The following is a 17,239-nucleotide window of genomic DNA, read 5'->3' on the forward strand; positions in this document are numbered from 1 at the left end:
GGTGCTAATAAAGACCTTCAAATGGTATCAAGTCTTTTTCTTGTTGAGTCAAGGAACTTCACGACCACCTCAAGTCCGTCAGTTTAGGGCACATACAGATCACGTGAACAATATCCTCTTTGCCAGATTTGCACAGGCGACACTGTTGCGAGGCCGGTGTTCTCTCCCAAGGTGGTAGGTGCGGCAGTATCGGGATTACGCCGAGGCATAGTTTTAGGAATTTTTATTTGACTTGAATTTTTATCCCGATGTTGAGATATGGTTGTGGCTGTATTTTACCATAATCCCCCAGTGTTGCCCATCCGTGCGCTCTGTTTGCTAGGTCTTTCTTATCTTCGATCACTGAAATTATGCGTCCCGATTTTTTTGCCTGTTTTTTAAAGGACTGGAGATCTATAGACGTTTTCCATGTAGCGGACAAACCTAGGACTTCAATTGATTCAAAGAGGTAGGCTCTAGGTAGCGAGGAGCGGTGCCGTAGTAACTCTTCCCATACGTTGGCATTTAGGGAGTCGGCCTCTGCGTACGGATCTTACGGCAGCTTGCTACGTAGGCACTCCGCCTTTCTAAAGTTTGCTTGACAATGCCGAATTCCAAATGAATCTGGGCGGGGGAAACGTATGAGGGAAGGTTAAAAATAGCCCTATAGGAGTTAGCTATGACTGTGTCCAGCAGTACGGCATCCCTCCCGTGGAGTGATTCTCTCCCATACGTGAGCGTTGGCTGTAGTTTTGCACGCAGGATTTCGAGGAATGGTTTAAGTGTAAGGTCAGGGAGTTTTGCCTTTAACGATTTTAGTGCTAGATAATTCATTACAGCTTTTCCTCGGATGGAGTGAAGTTGAGGCCTAGAGTTGTTGTTTGAGTCCAAGAGGACACCCAGATATTTGTATGAGGCTATCCTGTCAAGTTTCTCGCCATTCAGGTACCAACAAGGAGTCCTTTTTTTACTGTAATTGACAGTCATGCCCTTTGACTTGTGAAGATTTATTTGGAGGGCGTTCTTTGCTGAAAAGGCGTAAGTTGCATTCAGGAGATATTGAAGACCTATTTGGGTACGACTTATCAGCACCAGATCGTCCGCGTATAGCAAATATGAGAGGGTAATACGTCCAAGCTTGGGAGCATGATTGCGGCATTTGTCGAGTTCTGCAGGCAGATCCGCTAGAAAAAGATTAAATAAGATCGGCGCTAGCAGGCAGCCCTGTTTTAATCCTTTTGTCATCCTAATTGGTCTTGCAAGGTGTGTGCCTGCCCCAAGCTAAATTTTGATCCAAGTGTTGGAATGGAGCAGTATTAGGACGTCTAAGAGGTGCTGTCTGGGAGGTGGTTACACATCCCTGTGACAGGAAACCTATTGTCTAGGCCTCCCCTGCCGGAGGTTCATCCAGCAGCAGGAGACCAGACTCGTGCCTGTGGCTTCAGCATCCATTTTGTGATGCCAGGGCTCTTTTAAACTGGTACCAGGTATACAGGTGTGTACATGTCTCTCCCTCTAGGAGGGTGGAATTCTACCCCCACTGCCAAAACTGGTAGGGATATGATATTATATGATGGTAAATATGATATTTTTTTTATAAATATTAATATAATGATTATAAAATGTAAAAAAACAATTGTAAAAATGTAAAAAATTTTCGATTTTAGAAATTCGAAATTTAAATAAAATATTTAACTAATTTGGAAAAATATATGTATACATTTTTTTCCGAAATATTGATTATATAATTTAAATATTTATATAATGATTATAAAATTTTTAAAAAACATATTACATTTTTTTTAAAGTTTTCGATGTTAGAAATTCGAAATTTAAATAAAATATTTAACAATTTTGGGAAATTATATGTATTAAAAAAAATTGCGAAATATTTATTATATAATTTAAATATATATATAATTAATATACAAAATGTATAAATTTTACAAAATACAAATAAAAAATCCAAATTAGAATTTAGAAATTTAAATAAAATATGTAAAGATTTTGAAAAATATATGTATTCATAAAATTTCCAAAATATAGATTATATATTTATTAATAAATGTATAATCATTAGAAATATAATACAATATATAACAAATTCAAAAATCTAAAAAAAAAATTATACATATATTTTTATTAAATAAATATAACAATTTTACAAATATATGTATTAATAATTATAAATATTGTTACATTTTATTTTAAAATTTTTAAATTTCGCATTTTGATATTTGATTTGTAAATTTTAAATTTCTACATTAAGGTGTCGATTCCGATCCGGTAAAATCCCCGTCCGTACGAATCGTATCCGGAGCCGTTTCCGTACGACTCGTACGGACGCCGTACGACCGGACGATTCCGATCCCGATCGGCCGACCAGGACGCGATTCGTACGGTACACGTCGATTCGTACGGAAAAGCGCACGATCACCTACACACCGTACGGCGCGTACCCCCCATGATCGCAGGGGTACGCGCCGTACCCCTGTGGGCATGCGTGGTACGTGCCGTACACCCAGCGTACATGGGGTACGTGCCGTACACCCACCGTACATGGGGTACGGTGCGTACCCCATGTACGCTGGGTGTACGGCACGTACCCCGCATGCTCACAGGGGTACGGCGCGTACCCCTGCGATCATGGGGGGTACGTGCCGTACCCGGGGGGGGGGCGTTCCGTACCTTTTTCGGCATGAACTCTGCGTGTACGACTGTTTTCAGCTCCCGTAGGAAAAGGGTCGTACGGTGAGTACCCGACACGAATCGTACTTGCTGGGTCGTAAAAACCAGCCGCGAACCGTAGTGATGTCGCGTACAGCGGGTTCCGAGTGAGACTCGTACGGAGATTTGATTCGTACGGAGTCCTGTACGACTCGTACGGAGTTCGCCTCCTGGTACGGATCGTACTTCGTCGTACGTACGGGACGTTTACGGGTACGATTCGTACGGGCAAAAAACGCTCCGTACGACGATTCGGAGTGCATTTTACCGGATCGGAATCGACCCCTAAATATTTAGATTTGTATCAAAATGATAAAATATATATATATATTTTATATAATATTTGTAAAAAATCTTTTTGTTTTATAGTCTTTTAGTTTTAATTTAAAACTGTTATAATATTAGAAGTTTTTTCATATATAACAATTAAACATTTCCTATATTTATGTCCAGCACCTATTTCAATTTTATGTACACTGGAGTGGGAATAGTAAATTATATGTAATTAGTGTCCAGCACATACTTCTATTTAATGTAGACTGGAGTGGGAATAGTAAATTATATGGTTTTGTTTTTTAAGGGGTATTTTTAGGGTTCAGGGTCAGTTTTCAGTTTTTGGGTAAAGGGGTATTTTTAGGGTTCAGGGTCAGTTTTCAGTTTTTGGGTAAAGGGGTATTTTTAGTGTTCAGGGTCAGTTTTCAGTTTTTGGGTAAATGGGTATTTTTAGGGTTCAGGGTCAGTTTTCTGTTTTTGGGTAAAAGGGTATTTTTAGTGTTCAGGGTCAGTTTTCAGTTTTTGGGTAATGGGCTATTTTTAGGGTTCAGGGTCAGTTTTCAGTTTTTGGGTAAAGGGGTATTTTTTGGGTTCAGGGTCAGTTTTCCGTTTTTGGATAAAGGGGTATTTTTAGTGTTCAGGGTCAGTTTTCAGTTTTTGGGTAATGGGGTATTTTTAGGGTTCAGGGTCAGTTTTCAGTTTTTGGCTAAAGGGGTATTTTTAGGTTTCAGGGTCAGTTTTCAGTTTTTGGGTAAAGGGGTATTTTTAGTGTTCAGGGTTAGTTTTCTGTTTTTGGCTAAAGGGGTATTTTTAGGTTTCAGGGTCAGTTTTCAGTTTTTGGGTAAAGGGGTATTTTTAGTGTTCAGGGTTAGTTTTCAGTTTTTGGGTAAAGGGGTATTTTTTGGGTTCAGGGTCAGTTTTCCGTTTTTGGATAAAGGGGTATTTTTAGTGTTCAGGGTCAGTTTTCAGTTTTTGGGTAATGGGGTATTTTTAGGGTTCAGGGTCAGTTTTCAGTTTTTGGCTAAAGGGGTATTTTTAGGTTTCAGGGTCAGTTTTCAGTTTTTGGGTAAAGGGGTATTTTTAGTGTTCAGGGTTAGTTTTCTGTTTTTGGGTAAAGGGGTATTTTTAGGGTTCAGGGTCAGTTTTCAGTTTTTGGGTAAAGGGGTATGTTTTTGTGTTCAGGGTCAGTTTTCTGTTTTTGGGTAAAGGGCTATTTTTAGGGTTCAGGGTCAGTTTTCTGTTTTTGGGAAAAGGGGTATTTTTAGGGTTCAGGGTCAGTTTTCAGTTTTTGGATAAAGGGGTATTTTTAGTGTTCAGGGTCAATTTTCAGTTTTTGGGTAAAGGGGTATTTTTAGGGTTCAGGGTCAGTTTTCAGTTTTTGGGTAAAGGGGTATTTTTAGGGTTCAGGGTCAGTTTTCAGTTTTTGGGTAAAGGGGTATTTTTAGTGTTCAGGGTCAGTTTTCTGTTTTTGGGTAAAGGGGTATTTTTAGGGTTCAGGGTCAGTTTTCAGTTTTTGGGTAAAGGGGTATGTTTTTGTGTTCATGGTCAGTTTTCAGTTTTTGGGTAAAGGGCTATTTTTAGGGTTCAGGGTCAGTTTTCAGTTTTTGGGTAAAGGGCTATTTTTAGGGTTCAGGGTCAGTTTTCAGTTTTTGGGTAAAGGGCTATTTTTAGGGTTCAGGGTCAGTTTTCAGTTTTTGGGTATAGGGGTCTTTTTAGGGTTCAGGGTCAGTTTTTGGGTAAAGGGGTATTTTTAGGGTTCTGTGTCAGTTTTGAGTGGGAATAGTAAATTATATTTAATTAGTGTCCAGCACATACTTCAATTTAATGTAGACTGGAGTGGGAATAGTAAATTATATTTAATTAGTGTCCAGCACCTACTTCAATTTAATGTAGACTGGAGTGGGAATAGTAAATTATATTTAATTAGTGTCCAGCACCTACTTCAATTTAATGTAGACTGGAGTGGGAATAGTAAATTATATTTATTTAGTGTCCCTTAACTAATTGATATATATGTGGATTAATTTGGGAAGAGTTGTTGATTTATGTATAATAAAATAATATATATTATATTTTGTGTATGGGAAAAAAAATGTTTTATGATATTAATAGTAAAACACACACTTAATAAATTTTTTCAAACAACATAAATTTATTAGGTATTGTATCATTTGCTGAGTAAATTATTTTCAACATATATTATTGACATTTGTGAAATATTTATATTTTTGAAACAAAAACATTATATAAATGTAAAATAAAATTTTACATGAGAAAAATAAAACATAGTATTGTTTAATGTCATATCACATTTTTATAGTGTTACATATGTTCTTAGTAAATGCAATTATTGTATTAATATTAATATTTAATATATTAATATTAATTATTTAAACAATGTATTTCGATACATTTTATTTTTAACATAGGTTTCTTTATATACATTTTGAAAATTGTCATAACAAAATTTTGTAACATTACATTACATTTTTCAAATATTTTAAATTAATATTAAACATTTTGTTATTATATTTATTTTTACAGTTTTACTACATATTTCACAATTATTTACTATAAGGAGAAAAAAAACATTGTGTTAAATATTGTACTAATTTTGCAAATATTGAAGGTCATTTTACACAGATTAATTAATATATTTGTCATTATGGACTATTTTGTTGCTTTTGGGTCTTTTATTTTGTAACCGGGTTAGGTCGTTTTGTGTCATTTGGATGGAGAGCAGCTCGCGGTTGGGAGAAACTTAACGTCGCTTAAGGTAAGGTTTGTTTTATATGTTTTATGTGTATTTAATGTTATTTTTGAGACTAGTGTGGTGATATTTATTGTTGTTAGATTTAAGTGAGTGGTATTACAGGATTTATTATTGTTTATTTACGTGTGGTAGGTACACGTAGTTTTACCGTTTTTTAGGCTTGTTTGGAGAGTTACTATATAGATGTTTAAAGTATAAGTATTAGGAATATAATGTTAATACTAATGTTAGTAGTTGTTTATGTGTAGTTTTATGTGGGTGGGAATGTATGTTTTATATGTTTCTGTTCTCGGTGTTTGCCATTTCGGAAGGAGCGTTTTTTTTAAGGAAGTGTTTCTTAGTTTTATTAACTACTGCATTTCTAACACTTCTTCAAACTTTTCGGTTTTCCTGGAGCGTTTATTTTATTTTTGAACAATTTTCGGGATTTTTATGGTTTTCCAAAGGATCTTCGTTGGATGGATTATCGATTTTTGGTACATTTGCAATTTTGCATTTTTTTTGGGAACATTTTACACTACCTGGATTATTTTGGGGGAGAAGGATTTCCTGGATTGTCGACATGCATGGTGAGTAATTTTTTTTAAAAATATTTTGTGGGTGGGTAATGTATTTATAAATTTGGTTCTGTGTTATAGTAATGCATTGTAAGTAATGTGTGCATATTTATGTCAAAAAATATGAAATATATTGCATACATTTAAGAGTTTTGAAAATAAAGATTTTGATGTTGTTTTAATTGCTTAGGTTCCATTTTTATGTACTTGTTTGGTGGTATTATTTATTTAGAGTAGTGTTTTGGCAATTAAGTTTAGGTATTCAATTCCTTTAGTACTAGGGTATAACTTTACTTGTTGTTCTAGGTATTTGTGCATTTGTTTGGTTTGTTTAGATGTTTTAGGGACTAGTTCAGTAATGGATTGTTCCATTCTAAACTCCTGGTAGCTTTGTTCTTTTTTAAGGCATTTAATGAATGTTTCTAAACTTGGTTTAGTTCTGCCAGTTGATTTTATAAAGGCATTGTGCCAACCTTCCACTGCGTTATTTGTTTTAGATTCTCCGTTTAAGGTGCTTTTGTAAACGTTCCACCAGGGTATTAGGAATTTAGGATTTCTTCTGTGGCCAGATCTATGGAGTCTGCCTACCCAGGTGTCTTCAAAGTAGTCCAAAAATGGACTCAGTTTTGCTTCATTTTGTTTATAAAAGGGGCTATCTATTAGAATGTTGTAGTGTTCTGCTACGTCTGTTTCTGGGACATAAGCTAGTGCAATGAGTTTTTTTATTTGATATGCAAAAGATGAGTTTGTTGCATATTCTATACTTAAGGTTGTCTTTTGTAGATGCCTCCATATACACTGGTTTAAATGGTAGTAGCAGCCTTGAATGCAGGTATGGGGGTGTAATTTCAATATGCTTGAAAGCATTGCTTGTTCAAAATCTAGGATTATTTTTTCTGGGGAATAGTCATTAGTTTTTTGTTTGATTATATTTAATAATTCCATATATGTGGAATTAGTTTTATTTGGTAGTAGTGCATAAAGAAGAGGTATGTTGCAGTTATTATATAGGCCATGTATGGTGTATAATTGGAAAAATGGTTTGGGACAAATGTTAAAAGTCCCGTCCATCATCCAATATTGAGTTTGCTGAAGTTTTATTAAGTTAAGATTTGTTCCAAAAATTATAAGTCTTTTATCGTTGCTTTCATTGTCGTAAATGATAAATGGTTGTTTGTTTAGAGTTATGGTTTGGTTGGCATTTAAACTTATATCACTATATGTTCTTGGAGGTGTTGTGGTAGTAGTAGTACTTTTTTTTGTTCGTGCTATAGTTCTTTTTAGTGCACGAACATTTGGCATCTCTGTTGTTGCTGTTTTAGGAATGTTGGGAATTTCTTCTTTTAATATGACACTGGTTAGTTTTTGGGAACCTGTGCTTGCTTCTTTTATGTTTTTCTAATGCTGTTCTAACTTCTATTTCTGTTATGTTTGGTGGGTGGTTGTGTTCCCTTGTATAAAGTACAGTTGCTTCTCTAGTTGTTGCCCTTCCATAACACTTGTTAGAATAATATTTGCAACATTTCCAATTTACTTTCAACCCATATTGTTTCTCCTGGGTATAAGTGTAACCCATGTAGCAGAATAATAGCTTTCCTTTCTAGCTGGTCACAAATTCTGCTCCCTCAGTCATTTTGTTGTTTGTAAATCTACAAGAGATATATTTATTAGTTATGTAAATGGTAATGTTTGTGTATAAAAATAATTCATTAAACAATACTTTAGTATATACTTACAATTTGTTCAAATCTGTGAAATATTTTGATATGCTTTATTCTTCGGTTGTTGACTGTGTTTTCTGTTTGTCTCTGATCTGTAAGGTAAAAATAAGAGTAATTTTAATGATTTGCTTTTGTAGATTTTTAGAGTTTCAGGGCCAATTTTTCAATAACATTGGCTGCTGATAACTTTAGGATATTAAAAAAATTTGTGAATATACTTACTTTGTTACTTTTAGATAGGACGTTGGAGTAGAGTTGTCTGTTATTTCTTAGTAGAGTATTCTGTAGTAGTATCTGGAAAAAAAAGATTTATTAGAAATGTTAGCATGTCTTTAGGTTTTTAACATTTTATCTGTTACTTTCGTTATTATATATACACACTTATTTTGTTATATCTTTGTGAATTGGTAATTTATTTTCTTGTTTTTGACAGTAGAGTTTTCTGTAGTTTTAGGAGGGAAAAAAGTAGACATTTGTTATTAATTAGAACATGTGCTGTTTTTGGCGTTTTAACTCTTAGTTTTGTATTTGGAGGTACTTACTTTGTAAGTGTTCTTTTTGATTGTATAATGTTGTTGTTTGTTCTTTTGTAGTATAGTATTATGTAGTCGTTTCTGAAATACAAATTTTCCTATGTTTTAGAAATGTAAACCAGTGTTTCATTTTAAACATGTTACTAGTTAATGAAGATGTTGAATATACTTACTTAGCTTTGTGTATCTTTCGTTCTCTGAGTATTTTTCTCTGTTTGTTGTCTGTCGAATTGTCTGTATTGGTAGTAAAACATAGAAAGGAGATATGTATAATTAGTTACAAAATGTCCTCATTTATTTGGATTTTAGCTTTTAATTTAGTGAGTCATTATACTTACTTTCTTAGTTGTATCTTTATGTTTGAGTTCTGTATTCTTGTATTTGTTAGGATAGTTATCTGCAGCGTTAGAAGAGAAATAAAAAAGTATAGGATTTTAATAATATGGTTTGTATTTTATTAAAAAGATTTAAATGTGTTTTAAATATAGACAATATATTTACAAATGTTAGCGTTTTATTTAATTATAAATCAGTTGTGTGGTATATCTTACTTAACTAATCTGTAGTTAATTGAGAAATGGAAAAGTGCATATTTAGTAATTAATTTACATTTTAGTAGTAAAATATATTTATATTATTTGATTTACTTACTTGAAAGTCATGAATCAATTCTTCTAATTTTGATGTTCTTGTCGTTGTAGTTCAATTCAACCATAGATGTGTCTCCTTTAGTTTTTTTTAGCATGTGGTTTGTGTTTAATGGATAATTGTTTATATAGAGTATTGTAATTAGCAATTAGTTTGCTATTGGTTAATTTAGTATTTCTGTGTGTTTATTGGTTAGTTAGTAGATTTGAATTTCGGTTAGGATTTTCATGTTGTTAGATAAGGTTAATGTAATTTATTTATGATTACAAGTAAATAAAATAAATATTTTTAAATATTTTGGAAATATACATAATAATTATTATATGTTGTTGAATTAAAAACATTATTTAAAATGTATAAATAAATGAGAGGTGTTTATTTTATAGAAAATAATAATTTTTGGCGATAGCAATTATGTTTATATACATATTTAATATTATCGATATATTTTAAATTACGATATTATTGTTGGCGATATTAGTGAAATCGATATTTTAGTACTTGTGTATACATTTTAATGTGATCGATATTTATGGTCTTCGATATGTATGTAGTCGATAATTTTGACATCGGTGTTTATGTATATCGATATTATGTTTCTGATATTTTGGTATATGTATAGTTAAGTATAGGATGTCGATATTAATGCTTCCGATATATTTGTGTCGATATTTTAGTATCTCGATAATGTGTCTTTCGATAATATGTCAGTGATCCCAAGCGGAGGGATGTGGGGTTTGATTTTGTTGAGGAGCTTCAGATTGAGGAAGGCGCTCTTGGCAGAGTTCTTGATGTGATTGGTCATGGATAATTTGGGGTCAAGGGTGATTCCCAATGATTTGACCGAGGATGCCAAGGTGAGATTTCCGTTAAGGGCATCAATTGCTTTTAACCATTCAGTGATTTGCGTTTTTTTTTCCTTGTTTGAGATGAGGAGGATCTCGGATTTTTCCTGATTGAGTTTGAGGTGGTTCTTTGATAGCCATTCTTGGACTTCTCTGAGAGTGTTGTTGAGCCTTAGGATGTCGTTAAAGGAGGAGGTTTCCAAGTAGATTTGAGGACCATCTGCATATAGTTGAAAAGGGATGTTTGCTTTTTTCAGAATGGAGGTGAGGGGTTCCATGTATATGTTGAACAGTTGAGGGGAGAGATTGGATCATTGAGGGACATCTTTGTTCACGGGGAGGAGGTCAGAAGCAAAGGATTTGATTTTTACTCTTTGGGAGCGATTTTGGAAGAAGGAGGAGAACCATTGAAGGACCACTTAGTCTGCACCGACCCTCTCTTTGAGAGCTTTGATGAGAAGACTATGGTCTACGGTGTCAAAGGCTGCTGACAAGTCTAGGAGGATGAGTAGACATCCCCTGATGTCCTGCTGTGTTTACTATGTGATTTCTTGGCATGTGCATCTGTTGTGTGTTTGATGTGGCTGTGTGCAGTGTTCGGGCTGTGTTGTCTCTTGCAGCTGACGGATGCTCTGTGTGTGGTGTTCTATTTGCATGTCATTGTGTGTGTTTGGTTGTTGTGTTGTGTCTCATTCAGATGTGTGTTGCCAGTGTGTTGTGCCTTACTTGTGGGTCTGTCATATGAACTTAGGTCTATTCTAGTTCCTGTGCTTGTGTTAGGTGCGTCCTTGGTGTTTTCTCCTCTCATGTTTGGGCTGTCCCTTGTCATTCTTGTGCATGTGCAGACATGTGGTACACTGTGACAGCATGTTGACTTGATGCGTGGTGTGGTATGTTTGTCTATGTGTCATTGTAGGCCCATTGCTCCCAGTTTGTGTCCATGCTTGTTTTGTGATGGTGCACTTCTTGTCTGTGTTGTGTTATGTTGTCTGTGCATTTTTCCTGACTGATTAGGTTGTGCATGCCTGTTGTGTCTGTGCTCCCATTGTCTTTCCACATTTTTGCTGCACAGGTCATGTCTGGTCTTGTTGTAGTTCTGTGTGTGTTTTTATTGAGTTACGAGTTTGGTTGTTGTTTTTTGTGCACATATTGTTTCAGGCTTCCCTGTGTGTGTGTGATGTTTATAGATCCCCCAGGGAGTGTGATTGTTTATCAGTGTATTGACTGGACATTATTGGCACCCTTCTGTGTGTTTGACACTGGTGTTGTGTGATGCAGGTGTGATATATGTGAAGGATCCTACTTGTGTTTGACAGTCATGGAGTGTTGCAATGGGCCCTGTGTGTTGTGCTGCTGACATACTCCTGTCAAGTTGATGGATACCGATGTGTGGCTGTTGACTGTTTGACTTCATACCCTTCCTTTCATCCCTGTGCCTATACATGGGTTGCCTTGCTGTCTCCCTGAGTTGTTGCATTGAGGTGACTGTGGTTAGACTTCACTCACTGTGCCAGCCATGTGTGATTTGATGGGCTGAGGGTGTTGTTATATGTTCCTTGTCTTGCATGTGATGTACACAAGCCTGGTGGTTAGCTCCTTGGCCTTCCATTTGTGTGCACCTCACTTTAGCTTTCCTATGTGTTGTCCTACATTGCTGCTGGCATGTGGCCTGTGTTTGTGGCTGTGTGTCAGTGTGGGGTATGTTTGTGTGACTTGGAAGGCTGTGCGTCCAGTTGAGTGGCTGTTCATTATCTGTGGGTGTGTTCATTTTGTGTCTGGACTCAGTTTTGTTGCCATGAGTGTGGTGTTGTTGTGGTGTGTGGGTTGCCCTGGCCCTGTGCTTCTGTGCTGTGTGTTCCCCTGCAGCCACACCTGCTGTGGCTGTATCCCTAGTTGTTTGGTGTGTGGTGCAAAGTGTGGGCTCACCTGACTGGTTATTGTGCATGAGGGAGCACAGGAGGGGCACATGGCATGTCCCTTCATGTTGGGAAGGCTTAGTGTGTGGAGGGTGGAGGTGTGGCCCTGTGGTCTTTGTGCACTGCCCATGCCTGGCGCTGGCCCTGCCTACTGCATTGTGCGCATGATTTCACGCGGCTACACCACTGCGGTGACGTGACCGACTATTGCTGTGATTTCGCCGTAGATGGGTGACCTGGATGCGGAGGGGTAATTTTGTGTCAGGTAGGACATGTGTGGTTACACTTGTGGATGTGTTCCTGCACCCACCAGTGTGTCTGGTGTGGCCAGGAACACCATATCAGCCCAGGAGTTGTGTGTTGTGATTTGTGTGCGGGATTGTGTTTTTGCGTACCTGCGGCGCCGTCAGCGACGGTCCATGAGTTGCTGGTAATGTATCAGGTACAGTACTGGGAAGACATGTAAAGCTGGGTCCATTGCGGTTGGGACCGGGTGGAAGGGACCGAGACTCTGGTTTCGCGCTCTGCTGATGAGCTTCCGCTGTCTCTGAGTGGGCGGTTTCTCCGCTGTTGTGTGACTGCATGTTTGGGGCATCCTGATTTGTACATCGGAGACGACGTCATACCGCACGGTGGTGAGTTGTCATTGGCTCCCACCGTCGCGGTGGCGGGCACACTGTGATGGCGGTTCGCATCGCACCGCAGCGGACGGGAAATGGGCTATGTTTGGTGATAGTAATGTGGCGGGCATGAGGACCGCTGCTGGCGTGTCGAGAAATGCATTTTCCGCCACTGCCAGCACCATGGTGGTGCCTCCACCCGCTGTCATAATAGACCCCTTAGTCTTCTCACCTCCAGGGTTCCCAACCCACATGATGATTCTGCCCGGTGTATAGTAAAACATGCAAATTGTCTTAAACTGTTGAAGCTTTAGATTTATAGAGTGGACTGAGCCATCGATGGTCTCTAAGGCACTAAGAATGTCTGAGGCAAAAATTTCATCTGAAAGCACCTTGCTCCATGTGGCCGCGAGGGCCAAATGATCACCGACCATGTGTTGGCAAAGCCTTTCATAAATCATACTGATTAACAATTTCTTAGGTGAATTATGAAAGCAAGAAAGTAGGTCAGAGCCAACCTAATCAGTTGTAAGCCTACATTTAGACATGAAAAAATCCCTTATCTGAAGGTACTTAAAAAAGAACTAGTGAAGGACATCAAAAGAGGCCTGGAGCCCAGTAAATGTACGAAATCCATTAAGGTTGTAGAGTTGTCCCGTAGTCTCCACCCCATAGCAGCACCACACTTTACCCACTGCATCGCGTAATATGGCCGGAAATGCTGGATTATCCAACAAGGGCATACCTGGATTAATTACCGGGAAAGAACATTTAGTAGATATTTAGCACCATATACTAACAATGTCTGTAATGAACTTAAACTTAACATGTTTAAAATAATAGGGATCACAACAGCGACATAACAATAGCTCATAGTCTGGCCCAAGTGCTAATTTATAGCCATAAATTGAAGGGTCCGGTTCACCTCGTATTAGTAAATTATGCAGGCAACCTGCAAATGCCACACAAAAGTAGAATTTAAAATCAGGGAGTTTCAACCCACTCTGCTCATTAGGAAATTTTATGATTCGTGTAGCTTGTCTGGTCCTCCTATGTCCCCTGATGAAGCTACCTATAACACCTTATAATCATTTAAAGAATAGTTTAGGGACATGGAGGGGAATGCCTGAAATCAGTACATAAACTTTGGCAAAACATTCACATTCATTTTGATGATATTGCATTGACCTATGATGCTAATCGGTAGCTTATCCCAGAGCCGCAGTTTGCAAGTGACTGAAAGTAGAAGGGATTCATAGTTCAGTTTGATAACGTTCCCGACCTTGGTGCTTAATTGAACCTCAAAAAATGTTGCTGTTGAACAAATCCAGCAATCGGTTTTTCTGGTTTGAAATTGAGTAGGACTTGGGAATTACATATATTTAGTTTGTAACCAAAGAATATTCCAAATCTATTACCCTTCATAATATTATTTTCCAGCATGACTGATGGATTAGATGAATAGATGGCAACATCGTCGGCATATGCTGTAATTTTGAATTCAAGATCCCTAGACATCATAGGCTGTATTTGCTCATTCCTGAACAAAGAGTGCAAAGGCTCCATATAAAGAGCAAATAAAAGAGGCAATAGGGGACACTCCTGCTGAGTGTCGTGACAGATCTGAAAGGGATTCAAAACACCCCAGCATAAGATAACTGAGCACCAGGGTTCCTATATAGTGACTTTACCAACTTACTGAAGCAGTTTCCTATACCAAAAGCTACTATCATTGCCCAAAGAGAGTCCCATACAGCATGGTTGAAAGCCTTCTCGGCATCTAAAAGTATCATACCTACTCTTTGACCTCGTTTTCCAGCTACATCAAATGCAGCAATGGCCGTATTAACATGGCATGTAGTGTCCCTGCCAGGTATAAAACCGTACTCTTGTTGCCAGAGTAAATCCGACATTAGAGGAGCAAGTCAAATGGCAAGAATCTTTTTTAATACCTTTGCATCAGCATTAATAAAGGATATGGGACAATATGAACCCTGTTCAGTTGGTGGCTTATCTTTCTGTAAGAAGCCTATATTATTAGTCATATTGCACGTACTTGGGCACTTCACCACCAGCATCAATATGCCGGAAAACTCTAAAAAAGACTGAGACGATAATATCTTTAAATGTTTTGAAAAAATTGAATGGAATAGTGTCTTCTCCTGTCCTGATGGTAAGGCCACCTCGATTTCACTAAGAGTAATATCTTGCTGAAGTGTGACGCTTGAGTTCCCCCAAAACAGGCAGTCTACAGTCCTGAGCATATTGAATAAACCCCAAAGAGTTAAACCCTTTAGGCTGACTGTAAAGTTCTTGATAGAAAACCAAGAACTGTTCCACACTAGCCTTATGGTGAGTGTATACCGAGCCAGCACTACCTTTAATTGAATGGGTTACACCCCTGGACCTTCTGTCAAAAATTTGGTGAGCAAGTGCTCATCCCACATTTTCCCCATATTCATATTGAAGGGCCAAGTTTATAATGTAGATGCCCCGATCTTCTCTTTTAGGGCCTGCCCTAAAAGAGACCGTTTTGATCAAGTTAAGATATAAAGTCTGTTCCCCAGCTCCCCCAGTTACTATTTTGAGTGCATGCATAACCTCCAGATGTGTAATTAACTGACAGAGCAGCCTGGTTCTGCCTTGACTGTCCTTGTTTTTACTGAGCATAGACTGCAAAGTGGACCCCTAATGCCTTCTGTGCACTCCATACCACTCTGACAGTTTGGGACTTTTTTACTGTTATCAAAGAGGGGGAGCAGATTGCAGTATGCAACATTTGCACCACCCATGTTCGTCGAGGTAAGCCTGGTACACATTTTGGTACTGGAGGACAAACAACCCATATGAGAAAACATTACGCAATCAGTTGGAGGAAGCACCTTAAAAGAAATTGCTGAACGTGGTAGTGGTGGTGAATGTAAATGTAAGGATACCAGATATACATGCAAGGAAGCACTCTAGTGAGAGAGAAAATGCTTGTTTACCATGCATGAGCATTCCCATCTCAATAGGTGCCCTGTCCAATTCTAACAATTTGGCTCTTAATTTCACACTAATTGGATAGGAAAAAATGGCTTGAAAATTCATCTAGATTTCCATGATTCATTCCAGCCTTAGGTCTCACTGTGAAATCATGGCCTTGTGATGAAATGGGCCATATCAGTAGCTTGGGATTCTCAATATTAATTTCCATAAATTGCTTGAGTGATTTTTGATCTGTCCTGACACAAACTTGGTACCAAAGAGGTAAGGCCAAAACCTCCTCACCTCACCCATATGACAAAACATCTCTTCTCAATGAATACCCATTTCTGTTTCTGAGGGGTAGTTTACAGCTCATAAAGCCTCTGGATACTTTCTACCCTTCTCATCAAGTTGAATAAATACTGTTCCAGTCTATACATTCAATGTAGGGCTATGGTCAGGGGACATCAGTACAGTCTAATTAAATTTGACTCTCTTTAGGTTATCAAAACCCTTCAGACATACCTCAGTCCTGGAAACTATAGGACCAGGCCGGATGTCCCAGAATATCCAAAACTTACTGAAGCAGTAAGTTCTAAAACTGCTCTCACTGACTTGTGTGAGAGAGACATCCTACTTCAATACAGAATGAATCCTGGTTTTCAATGGGTGGATCTTACTGTTGCCTATCTGATGTCCAGGGTAGACTACAGAGGATTACCCCATCAGTTACTCAGTTATCTTCATGGTCAGTCTTAACTGCCTGTATCTTGACCAGCACATATTCTAGGTGCTTCAAGTGGTCCTCACATGAATTACAAAAAAACAGCAATGCCATCAAGACAATCCATGCAACACACTTCCAGCTATAGGAGAACACGATTCCCCATGCACAGAAGAGTGGAGGCAATATTCTTAAGTCCAAAAGGCAATAACCGAAACTGATTGAATCCCTTTGGTGTAGAGAATACAGTCTTCTTCTTGGCACTATATGCTATTTGACCTGCCAGTAAACACTGGTCAAATCTAAGGTGCCAAGGTAGCTACTAGCACAAAGCCAGTCGAGAATTTCGTCAGCTCTGGGATTGTGTGTGCATTTGTCTTGGTTACTTCATTGAGGGCCCAGTATTCCTCTCAAAAGCTCAAGTTTGTGGATCCTTGCTTGGACACAAATACCTTCATGGGCTGCCCAAGCACTACGTGAGCACTCAATTATCCTAAAGTGCAACCAGCCCAAGAGGCAACCAGCACCTTGTTTCTCTATTTCTCCCAAATCAGCCATGGTCTCCTTGTGATTGACTTCTACCTCAACTTTGGCAATTGGGTACTCCTTGTCATCCCACTAGCTACCAAGCCTAAACCATTGGCAGCAGGGAGGATATCTTATCACCCATGGTCCTGAATGCACTTGTATCCCTCAGAGTAGGAACCTTCCTCCCACTGCTACCTGCAACCAACACAAACCCTGCAATATTTTGATGGATGTGCATTAGGGCATCCGGATTCCTATATTCAAGACAATTGGAACTGGAATTTGCAGATTCTCCTACTGCCATCAATTGTCAGCCCTCATTTAGGAAGCCACAGGCAGACAGAGCTACTGGGCCACACTCATGGAGGCTGGGGTAATTTGTCCTTGGAGTCCTAGGACCTTCCTACTATGGCTCTGTAATCTGATCC

Source organism: Lissotriton helveticus, chromosome 1_1, assembly GCF_964261635.1.
Source record: "Lissotriton helveticus chromosome 1_1, aLisHel1.1, whole genome shotgun sequence".
In the NCBI taxonomy this organism is placed as follows: domain Eukaryota; kingdom Metazoa; phylum Chordata; class Amphibia; order Caudata; family Salamandridae; genus Lissotriton; species Lissotriton helveticus.